Source organism: Oncorhynchus tshawytscha, linkage group LG32, assembly GCF_018296145.1.
Source record: "Oncorhynchus tshawytscha isolate Ot180627B linkage group LG32, Otsh_v2.0, whole genome shotgun sequence".
NCBI lineage: Eukaryota > Metazoa > Chordata > Actinopteri > Salmoniformes > Salmonidae > Oncorhynchus > Oncorhynchus tshawytscha.
In genome coordinates this window covers 12,071,492-12,092,428 of record NC_056460.1, presented here as the reverse complement: position 1 = coordinate 12,092,428, position 20,937 = coordinate 12,071,492, and the positions used below count along the sequence as shown (strand labels likewise).

General features: G+C 46.9%; 1 protein-coding gene across 2 annotated transcripts in view; it reads right to left on the bottom strand.

The window, feature by feature from the left end:
• The window catches only part of LOC112230275 (syntaxin-8), a 50,586-nt gene that overhangs the window by 17,094 nt on the left and 12,555 nt on the right, over positions 1-20,937 (bottom strand). The gene's annotated exons all lie outside the window — the stretch shown is intronic.

The window sequence follows — 20,937 nt, the reverse complement described above, 5'->3', positions numbered from 1 at the left end:
AAGAGCTGTCCGTTTATTTGTTCATAATGGCGTGTCTGTTGAGGTTTACAAGACCACTTGCTGATGGGAAGTTAATGCCTTGATTTCTGAAGTCGATCCAAAACCAACAACATGCCTCAAGACATGTTGATTCATGATGAAAAAATGTGACCACAAAAATAACAAAATCAACAATAATAAAAAATAAACACTACATTTGGCCTGTTAGCATTGCTTGTCCAATGAATCTGATTTATACAAGGTTTGTAAAGCCTCTAAGGCTCTTAGAAGCTGAAAAGTATGTGTGGAATGGACTGCTTTTACGAGAGGGGATCGATAGGCCTCGACCAAGGCATTGACAAATGGCACCTTAGGCCACCATAAAATAGCCTTGCCATGGGGTCGGAAATGTGTGTGAGAGTGTGTGTGTGTGTGTGTGTGTGTGTGTGTGTCTCTTCCTCCTGTGTGTGTCAGTCATTGTCTGTAAGCAATAACACACTCGCCAGGAGCTTTTTGGAGCTGAAGCATCTCCATGCGTTTCCTCCCAGCATCTGGTCTTCTGAAGTGCCTCAGCACATGTGCATAGATTAGTCTCGCCACAGGGTTGGAATTGCCCCTGCCTCCATGAATCCACAGCCCTCCACCGAGCACAACGGGGTCCCGTACCATTTACCCCAAAATATTCGCCGTTAGTCGTCACACGGACACCCAAAATGGAGGTCGGGTTGACGGATGACTCTGTTTAAGGTGGAACCTCCACTAGGAAGAATGCACTTGAAAGAGAATCCATAGACATCCCCACCACTGAGCCTTTCACTTTGACGGGGGCAGTCCTATCCCGTCGCTGTGCCCTTGCTTTGACGAAATACAGTCGACTTGGGTCCGACTGGTGTTAGCGAATCAGGAAGTCGGGTGAATTACGGCAGTGGTTCTCAAATCTCTCCTCGGGGTCCCTCAGACGTTTCACAATTTTTGCTGTAGCCCTGAATTAGCTCACCTGACTCACTTAGTCAAGAGCTTGATGAATAGTCAACAAGTTGAATCAGGTGTTCTAGTTCTGGAAGAGATGAAACACATGGAATGACTGGGGGGTCTCCGAGGAGAGGTTTGCGAACCACTAGATTAGGGAGTCCAGCTCGGAGCAGTAGATAGGACTGCCTGGTTTAACCACATTGTAGAAGGACAAGGTGGGGGGCTTATGACCACTTGGAAAGACTGTGTTTGTCATGTTGTACGATCATGTCATTCTGCTGGGTTTCTCTGGGGGGGGGGGTGAATCCTTCAAATAAAACGCTTTCCAATGGAACGTGCAAATCCAAACCATTTCGAGAGTGAAAATGCATTGAGCATTTCTTCAGGTAAACGTCAATCCTCCCGTGCCGATCGTCGATGTTCTGGGAAATCATCTCAGGGGACAAAAAAAATGATGCCTCTTTTAAAAGAGCAGAAACCCACAGCGCAGGTCGGGCACACCGCGGAACGTAGTATACTGGTCGGTTGCCAGGTTCTCAGAACCAAACCTAGGTCTTTCATACCCACCAGGCCGCAACCATTCAGGATATTGCTTCAGAGGGTTGCCAGATTCCAGATTGATCCAGCAGCTTCCGATCATGGCCAGGTGCCACTGAACAATGGGAGAGTGATGAGCACGAGGGTGCCGGCAGAAGAACGGCCCAGAAGCACGGGACTCAGGGTAGGGGAACCATCGTGGGCACGGACCCACAAATCACACTTCCTTACCAAGACCTTGGAGGAGGTGGTAACACATTGAAACGGGGGAACATTTCACTTGTGCTCAACTCCACTGGCTCAGTTTAGAGTATGGTGGTAGCAACACCAAGGGCGTGGGTGTTCCGCAAGGGACACATCAACTACGAATTGGTCGACAGTTCTGTCAATCGTTTTGCATACAAGTGTCGGCTAAATGACCATGCTGTTATCATTATTAGGGAAAAGTGGAACAGTGCAATAGGAAACACAAACTCTGGACCGATTACAGAGGGCACAGACGCAGTAAAGCATTAGGTCGTTGCCAGGATCCTGCATCGTCTCGCTGGCCTGGAACAGCAGTGCTGTAGAAACACCCTGTAGGTATTGTCAATGTGAGTGTGCTGTGTAAACACCACCCGCAGAGACTGTATGTTTCTCACCGACAAAACAAATCTGGACTAAGTTATACTGCACCCCTGTGGTGCTGAGCTTCCCGGCAGTACACGGAGTATGTCTGAATGCCTGCTAAGGGTTGTAGTGGGACTTTGACGTGCAGACAGGGCCCGTTTAACACACACACATTCTGCCAGGACCCTTGTCTGGGTCCAGAGTGAGGATTCACCATCCATAATAACGCCAAGTCCCTCACGGTCCATTGACAGTGGAGAAGAAGTCCAGAGGAAAGACGTGTCTCAAACAGGAAACTATGATGGAGACGTTTTGTTATGGAAAAAGGATTCCACCGCCAGCTGTTGTTTAGCCACTCAGAGTACAGGAATGTGTAACAAGAGACAGTTTTGGTACTGAGTATTAAAAATAAAATAAAAAGTATCACGATAATTTGACAAATCGGAGAATGACTCATGTGAAAAGAGACTTAAGTCAGTGACATCTATGAGCTGAGTAAGACATTAGGGGGCAAAAGGGTAAGGCCAACAGGATGTACTTCCAAGCGGGCCAATCTGGTTGAAAAGACGTCACGGTAACCAGTTTACAACCAGAATCCCAGCGTTGTTTTGCATGCTGGGTTGCCTTTAGCATGACTGCCCTTTCGAATGGTTCCTTACATGTCACAGGGCTCCAAGTTCCAGTACGTTACCAGAGTGCACCTGAAGTCTGCTGCTGATCTATGCTGTGACCTGGGTTCAAAGTTTTGATTGGATCAGAAGAACACCTCTGATAGGGGTGATATCACTGGCTTGTAAAAATTCCACAGCACTTCATACAAAGACTAAAATAACAGCAAGTAGGTGAAATAATTAAGTCACCTTCAAACATACACAACATGTTATTTTCCCTTCTGAAAGTTTCCCTGAAGCTGTTTTTATTTATGTTATTTTAATATATGATACCATTATAAACTGTGGGTTAGAGAAAGACAGAAAGAGAGAGAGACACAGAGAGACAGAGAGAGAGAGACAGAAAGAGAGACACAGAGAGACAGAGACAGAGATTGTGTGTGTGAAGGAGACAGACAGACAGACAGACAGACAGACAGACAGACAGACAGACAGACAGACAGACAGACAGACAGACAGACACACAGACACACAGAGAGGGACAGACAGACAGACAGACAGACAGACAGACAGACAGACAGACAGACAGAGCGAGAGAGAGGGACAGACAGAGAGAGCGAGAGAGAGGGACAGACAGACAGACAGACAGACAGACAGACAGACAGACAGACAGACAGACAGACAGACAGACAGACAGACAGACAGACAGACAGACAGACAGAGCGAGAGAGAGGGACAGACAGAGAGAGCGAGAGAGAGGGACAGACAGACAGACAGACACACAGACAGACAGACAGAGAGAGCGAGAGAGAGGGACAGACAGAGAGAGCGAGAGAGAGGGACAGACAGACAGACAGACAGACACACAGACAGACAGACAGAGAGAGCGAGAGAGAGGGACAGACAGACAGACAGACAGACACACAGACAGACAGACAGAGAGAGCGAGAGAGAGGGACAGACAGAGAGAGCGAGAGAGAGGGACAGACAGACAGACAGACACACAGACAGACAGACAGAGAGAGCGAGAGAGAGGGACAGACAGAGAGAGAGCGAGAGAAAGAAAGAGAGAGGTGGGGATACTATTGTGGTAAAAGTCCCTCTATTAAAATGTTTAAAACCCACAAACTTGGGCCGTGGCAGGACTATGTGCTGTTGTAGCTCACGCCAGAATAAATGTTTAGGCACAGTGTTCCTGAAAAAACATCCATACAGGAAAAATACCCCTCACCCCCATATGTAGCTTCTGGACACCAAAGAAGGTATTTCACCACCAAAACACACACCGAAACATGCTGCAAGCGTGCAAACGGATTCACGCACACACAAGGCGCACACACACTCACACAATCAAGTACTGAACATACACAAGCGCAACCTATCTAAATGCCATCACATAACGTACATAGGAAAACTAAGTGAAAAGAAGAGGCTTTTAGGGGAATACTATGCAGCAATCGTCTCCACAGCTGCGAGTGCAGATGCTGTATAATTACAGAGAGCCCTCACCGCTGATGAGGAACATGAGTAGGTGGTGATCGCTTGCAGACAGGGAAACCTCCTCTGAGGTACAAAACAAATTAACAAACCTTAATTGATATTTTACGACTTTCCCTCCTCCCAAAACCTCCCCTCAAATCCACAAATCCCGGCAAAACCTCCCCTTTCATCATCAGAACAGTCTCAGCTGTCGTCTCCTTTACTGCCCACTGGTGGCGAGGTAGCTGAATTACAGCACACTGTACCGCACAGGGCAGCAGCCAACCAGCACACTGACCAGACAGTCAGCGTCCTCCTCGTGTTCTTGCCGTTGCGTTCAAGACACCTCTGTATAGATAAAATACGGTTATGTTGTGACTGAAAGGTCAAAAAGGTAGTGTGTACAAGGCTGATGTTCCTTCCTATATGGCCTTGGCTGGCAGAGAGCCATAGAAACAGAAGCTGCCATAGGGAGGAAGCGGTAAGATGAAACACCGGGATGCCCTGTGATGTCGAGATCTGTATCTGTCTGGACTCTGTCCTCCAGCCAGTATCAGACCCCATCCACACGCCAGTCAGTGCACGAACCCCCTGGGAAGACTGTTCTAGATCATTCACCTTGTGTCTACTCTACTTCACCCTGACAACAGGTAGGTACAGTAACACATTGCGTCTACTCTACTTCACCCTGACAACAGGTAGGTACAGTAACACCTTGCGTCTACTCTACTTCACCCTGACAACAGGTAGGTACAGTAACACCTTGCGTCTACTCTACTTCACCCTGACAACAGGTAGGTACAGTAACACATTGCGTCTACTCTACTTCACCCTGACAACAGGTAGGTACAGTAACACCTTGCGTCTACTCTACTTCACCCTGACAACAGGTAGGTACAGTAACACCTTGCGTCTACTCTACTTCACCCTGACAACAGGTAGGTACAGTAACACCTTGCGTCTACTCTACTTCACCCTGACAACAGGTAGGTACAGTAACACCTTGCGTCTACTCTACTTCACCCTGACAAAGGTAGGTACAGTAACACCTTGCGTCTACTCTACTTCACCCTGACAACAGGTAGGTACAGTAACACCTGACAACAGGTAGGTACAGTCTACTCTACTTCACCCTGACAACAGGTAGGTACAGTAACACCTTGCGTCTACTCTACTTCACCCTGTAACACCTTGCGTCTACTCTACTTCACCCTGACAACAGGTAGGTACAGTAACACCTTGCGTCTACTCTACTTCACCCTGACAACAGGTAGGTACAGTAACACCTTGTGTCTACTCTACTTCACCCTGACAACAGGTAGGTACAGTAACACATTGTGTCTACTCTACTTCACCCTGACAACAGGTAGGTACAGTAACACATTGTGTCTACTCTACTTCACCCTGACAACAGGTAGGTACAGTAACACATTGTGTCTACTCTACTTCACCCTGACAACAGGTAGGTACAGTAACACCTTGTGTCTACTCTACTTCACCCTGACAACAGGTAGGTACAGTAACACCTTGTGTCTACTCTACTTCACCCTGACAACAGGTAGGTACAGTAACACCTTGTGTCTACTCTACTTCACCCTGACAACAGGTAGGTACAGTAACACCTTGTGTCTACTCTACTTCACCCTGACAACAGGTAGGTACAGTAACACATTGTGTCTACTCTACTTCACCCTGACAACAGGTAGGTACAGTAACACATTGTGTCTACTCTACTTCACCCTGACAACAGGTAGGTACAGTAACACCTTGTGTCTACTCTACTTCACCCTGACAACAGGTAGGTACAGTAACACCTTGTGTCTACTCTACTTCACCCTGACAACAGGTAGGTACAGTAACACCTTGTGTCTACTCTACTTCACCCTGACAACAGGTAGGTACAGTAACACCTTGTGTCTACTCTACTTCACCCTGACAACAGGTAGGTACAGTAACACCTTGTGTCTACTCTACTTCACCCTGACAACAGGTAGGTACAGTAACACCTTGTGTCTACTCTACTTCACCCTGACAACAGGTAGGTACAGTAACACCTTGTGTCTACTCTACTTCACCCTGACAACAGGTAGGTACAGTAACACCTTGTGTCTACTCTACTTCACCCTGACAACAGGTAGGTACAGGTAACACCTTGTGTCTACTCTACTTCACCCTGACAACAGGTAGGTACAGTAACACCTTGTGTCTACTCTACTTCACCCTGACAACAGGTAGGTACAGTAACACCTTGTGTCTACTCTACTTCACCCTGACAACAGGTAGGTACAGTAACACCTTGTGTCTACTCTACTTCACCCTGACAACAGGTAGGTACAGTAACACCTTGTGTCTACTCTACTTCACCCTGACAACAGGTAGGTACAGTAACACCTTGTGTCTACTCTACTTCACCCTGACAACAGGTAGGTACAGTAACACCTTGTGTCTACTCTACTTCACCCTGACAACAGGTAGGTACAGTAACACCTTGTGTCTACTCTACTTCACCCTGACAACAGGTAGGTACAGTAACACCTTGTGTCTACTCTACTTCACCCTGACAACAGGTAGGTACAGTAACACCTTGCGTCTACTCTACTTCACCCTGACAACAGGTAGGTACAGTAACACATTGTGTCTACTCTACTTCACCCTGACAACAGGTAGGTACAGTAACACCTTGTGTCTACTCTACTTCACCCTGACAACAGGTAGGTACAGTAACACCTTTGCTCTTCCGCAACATTTCACACTGTATCTTTTAACACAAACACTTTGCTGTCGTGTATCCTGGCACAATATACACGGAGTGTATGAAACATGAGGAACACCTTCCTAATATTGAGTCGCACCACATTTTGCCCTCAGAACAGCGTCGAATCGTCGGGGCATGGACTCTACAAGGTGTTGAAAGCGTTCCGCAGGGGATGCTGGCCCATGGTGACTACAATGCTTCCCACAGTTGTGTTAAGTTGGCTGGATGTCCTTTGGGTGGTGGGCCATTCGTGATACACACCCAGCAGCGTTGCAGTGCTCGACACAAACCGGTGCGCCTGGCAGCTACGACCATACCCTGTTCATAGACACTTAAATATTCTGTCTTGCCCATTCAACCTCTGAATGGCACACATTCACAATCCATGTCTCAATCGTCTCAAGGCTTAAAAATCCTTATTTAACCCGTCTCCTCCCCTTCATCTACACTGATTGAAGTGGTTTTAACAAGTGACATCAATAAGGGATCATAGCTTTCACCTGGTCAGTCTATGTCATGGAAAAAGCAGGTGTTCCTAATATTTTGTACACTCAGTGCATTATTCCTGTTCACATTGTGGGAATTCTGCCTTTTTCTCAGGACGCAGGCCTCCATAAAAAAATATATATTTTTACACCGCCTGGTTGGGAAACGGAACAGCAGCGACCGAGAATCAAACGACAACAGTATTAAGCCAAAACCATAACAGAGGAGAAAAAATAAGACGCCGGACTAGATCAAAAGGACTTGGTTGTTCATCCGAGCGTAGGCGATCTGAGAGACACAACACAGACAGCACTCCTCAACCTTTAACAAAACGAGGCTAAAAAGAGCTCATTTGTGAGGCCAAAATGCTTTTGAAGCTCGCCGTACGATTGCAGGGAGGGAGCCGTGAAGATGATGACTTTTATCAAACCCTCCACTCCATGTGTTTGTCTTGTGGATTTCACACATGGGACCATAGATCAAATAGAGTGGACAGAAACAGGATGTCCTCTTTTGAAGCATGTCAAAAGCCTTATCTTGGAAACAAAGTCGGATAAGCGATACTCATCCGCCGCGGGTTTCAAATAATCATATGATTAAAGCCTTTGAACTGCTCTTTAAGTCTTTGATTGGGACTGGTTGCGAGTCTCTGCGAAGACTTGAGGGTTTACACGATAGCCATTGGTCACACGATAGCCATTGGTCACACGATAGCCATTGGTCACACGATAGCCATTGGTCACACGATAGCCATTGGTCACACGATAGCCATTGGTCACACGATAGCCATTGGTCACACGATAGCCATTGGTCACACGATAGCCATTGGTCACACGATAGCCATTGGTCACACGATAGCCATTGGTCACACGATAGCCATTGGTCACGCGATAGCCATTGGTCACGCGATAGCCATTGGTCACGCGATAGCCATTGGTCACGCGATAGCCATTGGTCACACGATAGCCATTGGTCACACGATAGCCATTGGTCACACGATAGCGGTAACTCAGATGAGTAATCTTCACAGGTGATGTCAGACACTTGTGGCAAAGGGCTAGAACAGAAGACGGGATTCACACGACTACAATGTTCCAGGATTACAGCACGGCAATATGAGATGGATTTCATTTCATGCAATATCTAATACTTCATGGAAGCCCCCCAAAATGTACGATGGGACCAACTTCGAATCAAACGTAATAAGTAGGCTACAACTTGGCAATGACACTCCCCTGACTTGAGTTGACAATTAGACAAATTCCATTTAAAATGTGCTTAGTAAGGTGTCTTTACAGACGAATAAACAATTCCACCATCTCCACCAATTCCACTGTAAAACATGTGTGCGCCGCATTTTCAACAGCCTAAAGAGGCATGCGTTCCCATCGCCGAGAGACTGTGAACAAGCCTGGCGTCTGGAGTCTCCCCCCCCCCATCACATCCTCCACATTTTCACTTATGGAACGACGCCCTTCAAAAGCTCACCAAAGACTTTGAGACGCTAATGAAGCATTACCTAATTCAAACATGAAGCCTCCCTCTCTTTTCCTAGCTCCGTCTCCCCGTTTCTCTGCATCGGCTGTGATGAATGGCTTCTAATGAGTCCCTGCTGTGTGGTTCAACTGGCTGCTTCTTCCAAAAGCACCCCCCTCCCATCTCTCTCACACCCACTCTTTCTCTCCATGGATGAAATCATTGGAAAATGACCCGTCTCTAGGCTGCCTTGCTTCAATGCCATTGCACAGTGTATTTCTAAGCCCATGCTTAACACCGAGTTCGATTTGACTGTGTAACATTTCACCCAACCCCAACCCTCTACAGGTAGCTTGAGCCTCCCCTCAGCCACCCTGTCACACTCGTACGAACCGGTCCTATTCACCAATCACAACATGAGCGAGAACACATGCCCCGTATATTCCATATGTGTGGCAAGTTAAAAAGTAACAGCGGTGAATATTCTCTCTATTAAAAAGGGAGAGTAGATGAAGGTCTCTGCCCCTTTAGCCGAAATGGGAACCACCTGCTGGACTGAGGTGGTGGGTAAGTCTAAGCCCTTCCACTCGTTATATGGGGTGACCCACTTTACCTCCAGACGAGTGGCGAAGAAGAGGCGGTACTTTAAATACATTTACTCCACCGAGACCCCGGCGGGTTCCAAACCGTTGGATGTGGCTTCCAAACCCGGAGTGGTTAGCGATTAAGTAAACAGAGTGGGAGATTTGTTCTCGCTGTCACTCACGTTAGCCAACGAGGCCCGGCTGAGCCAAGCGAGAGCCGAGCCAGGGACAAAGTAGCATTAAATTGCAGGGAATCCTTTGCCCTCCACCAAAAGGGAAAGTGGCAGCTGAAATTGCAACCTCACCACATGGCAAATGCACTTTCCTTTCCCCATGGGGCAATCTGCGATGAAGCCCTCCTGGGGGATATTACAGAGCGATATTAAGACCAGTTTGGCGTTAAACCGAACACATACCACTGTGGTGAGGTAACGCTCCTTGAAAAGTAATAGCGGTGACACGGGTATGTGAACGAAGGTACGGTCAGTATAGAGTTAACCCCTTGGCTTCTGAGGAGGAGCTAGTGAGGTCGGTGCTGTCAAGGCACCTGAAGAGAAGTTCTGGGTCAAACGCAGGGAGGTCGATCGATGCTGGAATTCCGTCGAACCCACACTATGGCCAACACACAAAACTGTGAAAATGCAAGCTTTAAGTGAAGGAGAAGTGACAAAAGATTGTTTTATCTCAGTGTAAGAACAATGTCATTTTTTAAAACACATTTAGAGTTTGATTGAAGTCCCTCCTTGACCTTAATAGGCAACAGGACTCAACCATCTGATTGATGTGTGTTGCGCAGTCTAACAAGAAGCCATTTTAAAAACTTAACACCAGCTAAGACCATTTAATGTCATCGAAGACACTTTAAAAAGAGGCAGATTACTCAAAGACACGGTAATGAGAACGACTTGAACCAAACGTTTCCAAGCATTGTCTCATTCTAAAACAACCAACTAGTTAAGACGGGGGGGTGAGCCTGCTGGTGAAATCATAGTTTACTTTCCTTACATGGAGTTTTTACTGCTAATTACTGCTTATTTTTACTGCTTATTAGTTTGTGGTTTTCCAAGGGATTAAATACACAATTGATAGTTTGCGAATGAGCGTGTCACTGCCAGGCAATCTGGATGTGGTTGTTGTGACTCTCTGGGCCCAGGACAGGGCTCTGAGCTAGGGGACATCTGGAGGTGATCTGGGGCCCCGCTGAGAAACAGACGTGGTGCAGATGAGCCGGAGCTGGGCGACACCTCGGTCTCTGACGCCCTGCCCTGGGCTGCTGCTGTGGGGTGGTGAGTTGTCTCCATCAGAGAGAAACAGTGTGTGTGTGTGTGTGTTGAGTGCGCCCGCCTGCGTGTGTGCGTCAGACCAACGTGTTGGACCAGAGAGCTTCTTCCTCAGTCTCCAACTGGTTGATGAGTAACTCGATGAGTAACTCTTTATACTGGAGTACGAGACGGAGAGGCAGCCAGCTAATCTTCACATCCCCTGGAAATCATTCAAAGACGCTCATCAAACACACTCATCCCTTTAAGACCAATAACATCCCCACAGTGAGGACAGTTGTCAGCTAGCAGTCTTTTTAATTGCTGACAAAAGTGTCAGGAGGAAAGTTGGCACTAGTAATGGTTTATTCGAGGATGCTGTGGATGTGTTACTGCAAAGGCTGTGCTTAACGGGCAATATACGCAGGGTTGAATTGTCTTGGGTTGAGTTTTTTATCCAGCTATTCCAAGCACAAATAGCCGTGGAAAGGCTTTGCCTCTCCCTTTAAAAGCAGACTCAGGGTCATTCGATCCATAGGGCTCTACAGCACTGGGAATCCCTTAGCCAATGAGAACAGATGATCAACAAAATGGGAAAAGAAAGAAAGAAATACACGAACAAGAGCTTTTGAGAGCCCGCCTCTTCTTTCAAAGCTGTTCCCTCTCTGGTGGTGAAGCGAGCTAAACAAGGCCACATTCTAAACCGAGCTAATTGTGTTAAAAGGGTAAATGATCATTAAAGTTAAATTAGGGTTAACCGCATTGCAATGCATTGCCATTCCTCAGTGTGTTTTGAAAACAGCTCGCTTTTAATCTGTCATCTCGTTCATATTCCGCAGCAAATGATTGTTAATTACACTTCTTTATACACATATGCCTCTATCGCGCATGTTTGTGAATGTGCCAGAACCTGCGATATACATTTACATTGCCCCTGTTGTACTGACATTATTGGTGCAAAAGAGAGAGAGAGAGAAAAAAGACTGGGTTGGGAAAAAAGAATGGACTTTCCTAAATAATTCTATTTACTTTCCGTACAGTTGTCCTAACATGACAAAGAATGTGTGAAGAGGTGTAAAATGTCCCTCTCCGGGTCGTGCTTCGCCCCCTCTCCGTCACATAGTTTGCACACCCATAGATCACTCCTCTTTTCCGGCGTCTGGGAATTCCTGCAAGTTGCCTTTTAATGTGGGTCTCATTTCTGCTGCTAGTGTGTGTGTGTGTGTGTGTGTGTGTGTGTTGACTGTCACGAGCGGAGGGCCACATTCGTTCCAGATGTACAGCAGCTAATCAAAGCCAAGATCCTCCGAGCAAGACAGCGGCCTGGACCGACGGCGGGAATACCTCCTACGTGCTTTATGGCATCTATAAAAACAAAACATTTAAATACAATAAATCGGAGAATTCTCTCTCGCTCCCTCCTCTTTCTCGCTCTCAGACAAAAACTACAGCTTTTATCGAGGTCTCCGAGCTGTGACAGTATTTAAATGGTTAACAGTAGACTGCCATTTGCACAGGGAAAACAAGTTGTTTAGCCTCGACCACAATACAGATCTACACAGATCGTCTGTGTATTCTTGGTCTGCTGTTTCAGAGCCCAAACTGCATATGAATCATGGGACGTGCTTGAGATGAGAGGAACGGCAATTACTGTGTCACCCAAAACACAAACTATTCCAACGTGTATAACACATGGAAAAGCCCCGAGCGATGGCAGGTATGACCCCCTTTTCCCCCAGTGTCGCTATATAATACTGTTGAATGTGTGACTGGAGAATCAGCCTATTGGCACTTCTCCAGTTCAGCCACATAAATAAACATTAGACACTCATTTAGGTATGTGGTCTTTCTTCACAAACCACCATTGGCAGAGGAGTCCATGCATTGGGATAACATCTCTTTAAATCACTCGATGGTTGAGGCAGTACTACACTAGCCTGGTCCCAGATCTGTCTGTGCTGTCATGTGGGGTCGCCCCAATGACCACAGGAGTTGGCAAGACGGCACAAACAGATCTGGGACCAGGCTCAGGTACTACGACACAACCTGAAGAAGTTCCAGAGTTCCAAAGCTTGGACTTCCATGAAAAGGATATGACTTAATCAATCCTGACGGTTGCGTTGAATTGTACTCTTTAATACATGAATGGCAGTTTGCCGCATAGCTCTCTCCTCTCTCCTCCAGCTGGACTGTCTTTGTGATTCCATCCTGACCACCTCACGTTTGTCACAAACCCCCTCGGGAAAACAAACAACAACAAAAAAGATCGGAGAAACCGACCAACCGCCTCACTAGCCATTTGTGAGACAGTGCAAGACAAGCAAATGGGAACCTCACACAAGAGGTCATTGGGACGTGAAAATAGTGAAACCATTTGCAAAATCGGGGACATGGCACATGCAAGGCCAGCAAATGGAATGTCAAAGAAGACGAAGCCGTACGAAGAGGTGAAAAAAGAGTGAATCAATCTCACAGGGAAAACTTAAGTAGACGTTTGAATGATGAAGCTACCTTCTCCAGAAACCCTTTGAGTTCCCACATACTAATTTGCTAGTGGTCGCAAACAGAAGATCATTCATCACCATGCTGTCGCGGTCGCTTGCCCTTGCCTGAATCCCCTTCACCGCCTCATTGTTACTTTGTCCCCTTCCACTCTGCCGTAGTGACACTGTGCCCCAGACAGAGACGGATGCAACTACCATCGCATGGGACAAGGAGATGGCATATGATCGATCGCGTCCAGGTCAGGATTTGTCAAACAGGAGGCCCGTCTAGCATTTTCCCGCCTTGGCTATTTTTTGTCACTCGATCACAGAGCAGTGTCATTATGAATGGGGTGGGCAGTGAATTCACATTCCTACAGCAGCGCTAGTCTGCACAGTAGACATTCCCAGATAATGTAGACATTATCCTGGATAATGACGTGGTTTTAACCAGCTTCTCCCGCTGGATTGGTTGTTCCCAGTTCTTGCTCAATTACAACTTGATCACATTCGTCAAATGATCTCTATGAGAAAGAAGCAGGAGGGAAGCGTAACTGCTGTGAGATATTCGGAATACGTCATTTCAAATGTCCTTTCCCCCCAAAGGCTATTAAAATGACTGCATATGGAAAGACCTGTGCAGCCCACCACCTTCTCGCCCAGAGTTCTGTCCACAAACCTCTGGCAAGTTCCCAGGCCTTTCAGAAAATATTTTCCATCTGAGTCAGAAGTTTAGAGAGTCACAGTCACCAAGTGGGCATGAACCCGGTTTTAAAAGCTGAGGCTGACCCCTAGGTACTGATTTAGGGTCAGCTTACCCTCCCCAAATCCTAACCATAATCAAAAGGAAAGAAAATGTTCAACTGACCTTAGATCAGTGTCCCTACTCGGACCTATAAACACCCGACTCAGAGGAAGTGACTAAATATGTACATGCTCTGAGACTGTTACAGAAAGGAGGGCTTCCACAGGACACCTTCAGAGAAGAGAGAGATTTGTGGAAAATAACAGTAGTGTGACTCAAGTCAAATTAGGCTATTCTTCAATGAGAGAGGGTACGACACGGCAGCCAGCAGTAGCACTTGACACGCTCAGCGTTCCAAAGCACCATAACACTGAACCTGAACCTTAGAACTGTCCATGAACCACCAACAGACTTGTTTTAAGGTGTTAGGCTTGAAGGTATACACGGTGTATTTTCTTATATTTAGTACACAAAGAATCCTCACTCTTTCCAACTATGTGGGGCTGAGTCGTGTCAAACTCCAACCACCAAGTCAGTTGGTCATATCCACCCTCTGTAACTGCTACTCAAAGCTCAGTGACACCAGACAAGAGTTGGGCGTGTCTTCATGAATGACGACGGCACCCATTTTAGTGACACAAACACCAACCCACCCCTCCTTCTTCGACCCCACGCCCTACTACGGTGTTACCTGACCCCCCTACCGTTGGCTCGCAGCTGGAGCAAAGAGGACGGGCGTTAAATCAATCACCGACTTCGCCCCGGCAACCCGGCTCTGCCCTGACGGCGAGCGCCGCCATTAGCGTACGTTTATTGGTTCGCGGGACTGTTTCTCTGAAGAGTGTGACCAAGAGCTCTGTTCTCCACAGCCAGGGTTGACCACCCCACTGGTGAGGTCACTGGTCCTCCAGCAGTTCTAACAAACGGTCCAGAATCTTCCCGGGTTCCACTATTTATTTGGACCTCATTAGAGTTCCCCGGCCGTGACTCTAATGATGCAGCAGTGAATCAATGATGTAATTATTAGTGGGAACTAACAGACTAATGCTATATCATAGAATCATATTCCCCCTCCCCCCCAGCATAAAGACTCCTTTACAAAGAGCGAGGGTGGTAGTCGGTGCTAACTATTGAGGGCTAGAGATAGCCTGGTCGCAGATCTGTGTGCCATCTTGCCAGGTCCTATATACGGTATGGTCATTGTCATGCCAAACATTCTCCAAAACAACCATAAGAGTTGGCTATACCGCACAAACAGATCTGGGACCAGGCTAGCCCATATGCCCATCCTCAACACTGACAATAGACTCCTATTACGATAGACTCCTATTATGATCACTTACTCATACAGAAATGGATACACGTCTAACAATCGTAGGAAGTGTCAGACGTAACAATCCTGGATGTTAAGGTCACGTGCATTATCAGCTGTTCCAAGGCGTTCTTCCTTCTGGATCTGTCCGGCATCTTCCACCGGCAGATCTTAATCTAAATTCAGTTTTGTTTCTCTCTCTCTCTGTTCCGAATGAGCTCACTTCTGTACAAAAATATAGCCCTCTAACAGAAAGACATGGACACCGTGTTGCCTAGCGATGGTGAAATCCACTCAGAGTGTTATTAGTAAAACAGGAAAAAAGAGCCAGGCAGGAGTACCCACAGAGGTCCCGGCTGGACATTTGGGGGAGTCGTCGCGGGACCACAGTCTAGTTATTAAAGTGGAGAAGAGGTGGAGGAAAGAGGAAGGAAAGAAAATGGAACAAACAGCAGTGGCTGATTCCTCTGAAAGGTTTGTGTGTGGGGGGGTTGAAGGGGCTCGGTTGAGCGGGAAACTTTGTTGATCAAATAGCATCAAACAGTGTGTGGAAAATAAACAAACTCATTCATCCATTTGATCAGCCCATTTCGACTATGTTGGATTTTTAATGAGGCTTGTAATCGGGAAGAGAGACAAACCCTGGAATGAAAGGGTGTGTGTGTGTGTGCGTGTGTGTGTATGCTTAACCACACACCCCCATTTCCCTGGTTATTCCAACCAAAGTGAAGGTGTATTGTGGAAAACTAGTCTCTACAGCTGGAACCCTCCACAGCCCCACGAAAAGACTGGCCGTCACTCATAATCACAGACCACTGTGACACGGGCTGATGTCATTGTTCCAAACCCGAATCAGAGGAATATCAACACCAATAAAGTCAAACGATGTTGATTCTAGCAGCAAAATAAATAATTTTGTTGATATAGAACATTTAGTGAGACGCACAGGCACATTTTCTACCACATTGAATTTGGAAAGAAAAAAATATGGTTGATTTCTTCCACATCGTGTCGGAAATGTGAATACGCCTGGTGATGATACACATCATAAATAATCTTCACACCCAAAAACTTAAGATTCACTTTTTCTTTTTCTAGGTATTGAAGAAAAAAAAGATCTGAAGTATTTCTTGTCTTCACAGTTCACACCTGCAAAGCTTGGGGATTGAAATTGTTACTACTTTGCTCAACTCTTCCTCACCATTCATTATGATTTTTTAAAGACGGGGCTGGAAGAGAAACCCGAGGGCCTCGGGTTCATTTCTTACACTCATAAACAGGTCACCTTCACAGATGACCCTGGCTTCAAGCTCTTTCCCAAAAAGGAGCCGACTGCAACCTCCACTGCACTCAGGTCAGAGGCTAGCTCCGGGCACAGAGCTTAATCTATTTACAGGGAAACACTGCAACAGGACTGAGATCAGGAGAAAAACAGAACCCCTAAAAAGACAGAGAGAGGGAACACTCAAACTGTCAGAGTCTAGGCTTTTTAAATGAAAAACATTTTCTCTGCCTCTCCATAAGCATTATGCTAGCCTGTTACTTTTTACGTTGTCGATTTTGTCATTTAATACAAGTAAGAAATGCAGCACCTACAAAGCTGTACGAAGCAATAATACGGGTCATTTAAGTACAACTCGGCAAGAAAAACATTCCAAACGCTTATTCTCACAAAGTATGCAGAAAACATTCATCGAACCTCTGTGTCTCATATAAGCGCATATAAAGCATTAACTGTTCTGTTAGGTAGATGTGTGTGTGAGTGTGTGTGTGTGTTCCCTGAGTGTGTGCGTGCCTGCAGGCCCGCATTCCATCATGCATTTGTGTATATAGCCCTATAGCTTAAAGACCTTTTTAAAACACCAGCACATTCTTAATTGTACCATCAAATACAGTATGCCCATCAGAACCTGGGTGGTAATGATGTCTTCAGGGTGGCATGGCTTGATTTGGTGTGGATCCAAGTCACCCACCAGTTTCTCCAGCCTGCAGCCACGGCTTCCTCTCCCCCAGCATCCGCAAGGCCTGTGGGGCCCTATGCGGACTGTTCAGACCCTAAATCAAGAATGGGAACTCCCAGGACAATAACAATCAGTATGCCTGGCTGTTTGAAGTCCTTCCCTGGCCTCCCCTGCTCACCACGTTATGTGATATATCCTATTTTTCCACCTGTCCCACACCTCTTCTGGGACCATGACATCTCGGCCATAACTCACACAGAGGGGAGAGAGAGAAGAAGGAGTGGAGAGTGGAGAGAGATGAGGTAGAGAGAGGGGTAGGTGGAGAAAGAGGAGGTAGAGAGAGGGGTAGGTGGAGAGAGAAGGGTAGGTGGAGAGAGGGGTAGGTGGAGAGAGGGGAGGTAGAGAGAGGGGTAGGTGGAGAGAGGGGTAGGTGGAGAGAGGGGTAGGTGGAGAGAGAGGGGTAGGTGGAGAGAGAGGGGTAGGTGGAGAGAGAGGGGTAGGTGGAGAGAGAGGGGTAGGTGGAGAGAGAGGGGTAGGAGGAGAGAGAGGGGTAGGTGGAGAGAGAGGGGTAGGTGGAGAGAAAGGAGGTGGAGAGAAAGGAGGTAGAGAGAGGGGTAGGTGGGAGGAGGCAGGGGAGAAAGAGAGATGAGGTAGAGGTGGACGGGGCAGAGGAGGTAAAGAGGAGGCAGAGAGTAAGAGGGAAAAGTAGGGAGATTAAAGTGAGAGAGAGAAAGATAGAGGAAAGAGAGGGTAAAAGAGAGGTTAATGCCTCGATTACATCTATAGCGTTATTGCGCAAAATGGTACGCGGCATCCTCGGGATGTGTGTGCAACAAAAGTTCAACATTCACCTTCTGCTACCATTTCTGCCAAGCCGTCTACGCACACAGATTGATGCAGACGTTCGAGAAATCCAACGTCTGCATCACACAGAACACACTGCAACTGCCTCTGCATCACACAGAACACACTGCAACTGCCTCTGCATCACACAGAACACACTGCAACTGCCTCTGCATCACACAGAACACACTGCAACTGCCTCTGCATCACACAGAACACACTGCAACTGCCTCTGCATCACACAGAACACACTGCAACTGCCTCTGCATCACACAGAACACACTGCAACTGCCTCTGCATCACACAGAACACACTGCAACTGCCTCTGCATCACACAGAACGCACTGCAACTGCCTCTGCATCACACAGAACACTGCACTCACACAGAACACACTGCAACTGCCTCTGCATCACACAGAACACACTGCAACTGCCTCTGCATCACACAGACACACTGCACTGAACACACTGCAACTGCCTCTGCATCACACAGAACACACTGCAACTGCCTCTGCATCACACAGAACACACTGCAACTGCATCACACAGAACACACTGCAACTGCCTCTGCATCACACAGAACACACTGCAACTGCCGGCGCTCAGTTGGAAACTAATGTACTTCTGGTTTACCAAAATGCAACGATGGGATCGAGGCGTAAGGGGAGAAAATACAGAGAAGGGCAGAGGTAACGAGGGGAGGAAGAGAGAAAGCGAGGGAAGCCTGTAGGCTCCAGAGCCCTGAGGGCCTATGTGTGAGACCGGGTGAGTTATAGTCAGTTGGTCTCGTGAACTCTGAGCCCCACTGTAAATTCAGATGGGAAGCCGGTGGAGACTGCAAGATGTTGGACTGATCCACTATCCCCCCTCCCCCCACCTCATCCCTCTGTTTATCACCTCTAAGTACTACCCCCGGGGACAGGCATACAGGTGGGCCGGTCCGTGTGACCAGGCTGGCCTCCTAACACTCTTATTTGCCGGGTTTGGTTTCAATTTCAACCAGGCAGACCTGGTTAGAGGTTCGAACATACACAGGGGACTAGGCAGCGTTTGGAGAAGCAGTCGGTCGTGATCGAAAATATGGAAAGAGTGAAAGAGAGAGAGCCGTTATCAAAATCTTTGGACAAAGTGCACTACCTCGCTAAAATATGAAAGCCACTTTGTATCAGGGCTGAAGTTTTCATTCGCCTGCTCCGCTCGCTTGCTGCGGGGGCATCGGGTCCGGAATCTCAGTTCCACTTACAGCCGCCGCGTCGGACGTTTCTCCCACCCCGAGGTCTCTTGTTATTGGAAACACTGCGACGCCACGCACTTAAAAAAGAAAGGCGAAAAGAGGGAAAAAACACACCGGTTCGGACTCTGAGGATTAAAGGGGAACCAATGATCCCTCTCTAGCTCAATAAGGTAAGAGGAGAGCAGGCTGAAACTATCAAGCCGTTAGCTACCCTCTCTCTGACTCTGGGAGGATCGCAGGCCAAACGTCTACTGTTTGTTCCCAGCAGCAGAAGGGAAACTCGTTTGTTTCCATCTCAAAAGGTCATTCGATTACGCATCCCTGTGGGATCGGAGCACAGCCTCAGAAAAGGACCATACAAAGTCATCTGACCTAACTTGGAACTGGCCGTCTCAAACAAACACACTATAAATACATTGAAATATGCATTGAATATTCATCGGTGTCCATCAAAACGGCTGAACAATATAAACAAAAGTGGTGTGATGTTGGGGCTATGGCTTCATCCGCTCCTCTCCGTTAGGACTATCGATAGCTAAAACAAGATAACTAAGAAGCTATTTAACATTATTGGGATATAGCCTACATTTACAATGTCCCAGAGGAAGGAGTCTGGGCTCTTTAGGGAGAGAACATCAATCATGTCATCACATTGTGCTCATGGCGGAGGAAAGAAAAGCACCATTTAGTCCAACGGCCCACTAATTGTCTGGCCCCCGGGGTTGTGGCGTTGTGGTGCGGTCCGGGAACATGCCAAGAACAGCAAGCAGGAACTAATGAACTCAGTGTAACATTCCTCTATCAGACCACTAAGCCCACTCACTCTATACGCTCTTCAGTCAATATACAGTGACACCAAGCATCTTCCTCTGCCTCCTATGGGCTTTGGGTGTCCTCCACACATCACGAGGGCCCTGACCTATTCTGTCCTCAGAAAACATCGCTTTGAATGTAGGCAAAAGGTCAAAAGTGGCAAGTGATCGTTTTTTGGGGGGGGCCTTTAAAATAAAAAAAAGTGCAGTCAAAAAATATTTTCTTGTGTTTTATATATATTTCCACACTAGGATGTTAGAATAATACTGTGAAAATGATGGTAATGCCCTTTTAGTGTAAGTGCTGTTTGGACTGCCTGGTGACATCACCAGATGGTAAATGAGTTAATACACCAATAAGAAACAGAGTCCCAAACCACTCTGCCAATAACAGCAAGTTTTCCGTTTTCCCCTCCCCACTCAGACCACTCCCAGACAGTCCGAGCAAAATTGTTGAAGAAATTGTTCTTTGCTACAAAAGCTACTTTTGTTAATTTTAGATTGGTTTTATTGAAAACAATCCCAGTAAGGTACTTAAATGTTACCCAGAAATGATTTGATAGTGAGATGAAAACGGCTGCCATGGACATTTAAAACGAATAATCAGGCGACACTGGAGTCTCTTGTGGTTACAACTAAGAAATGTATAGTTGAGATGTAGAGTGTACAGTTGAGGAAACAATGAGATCTAATGGTCCTGCGAGAGGCGGATGATGACTATCTGGCATCCTACAACCTTTTCTCAAGTGCCTCCATCTGTAGATGAACCGGAGCGCTATGCTCAGACCTGCCTTCTGCCC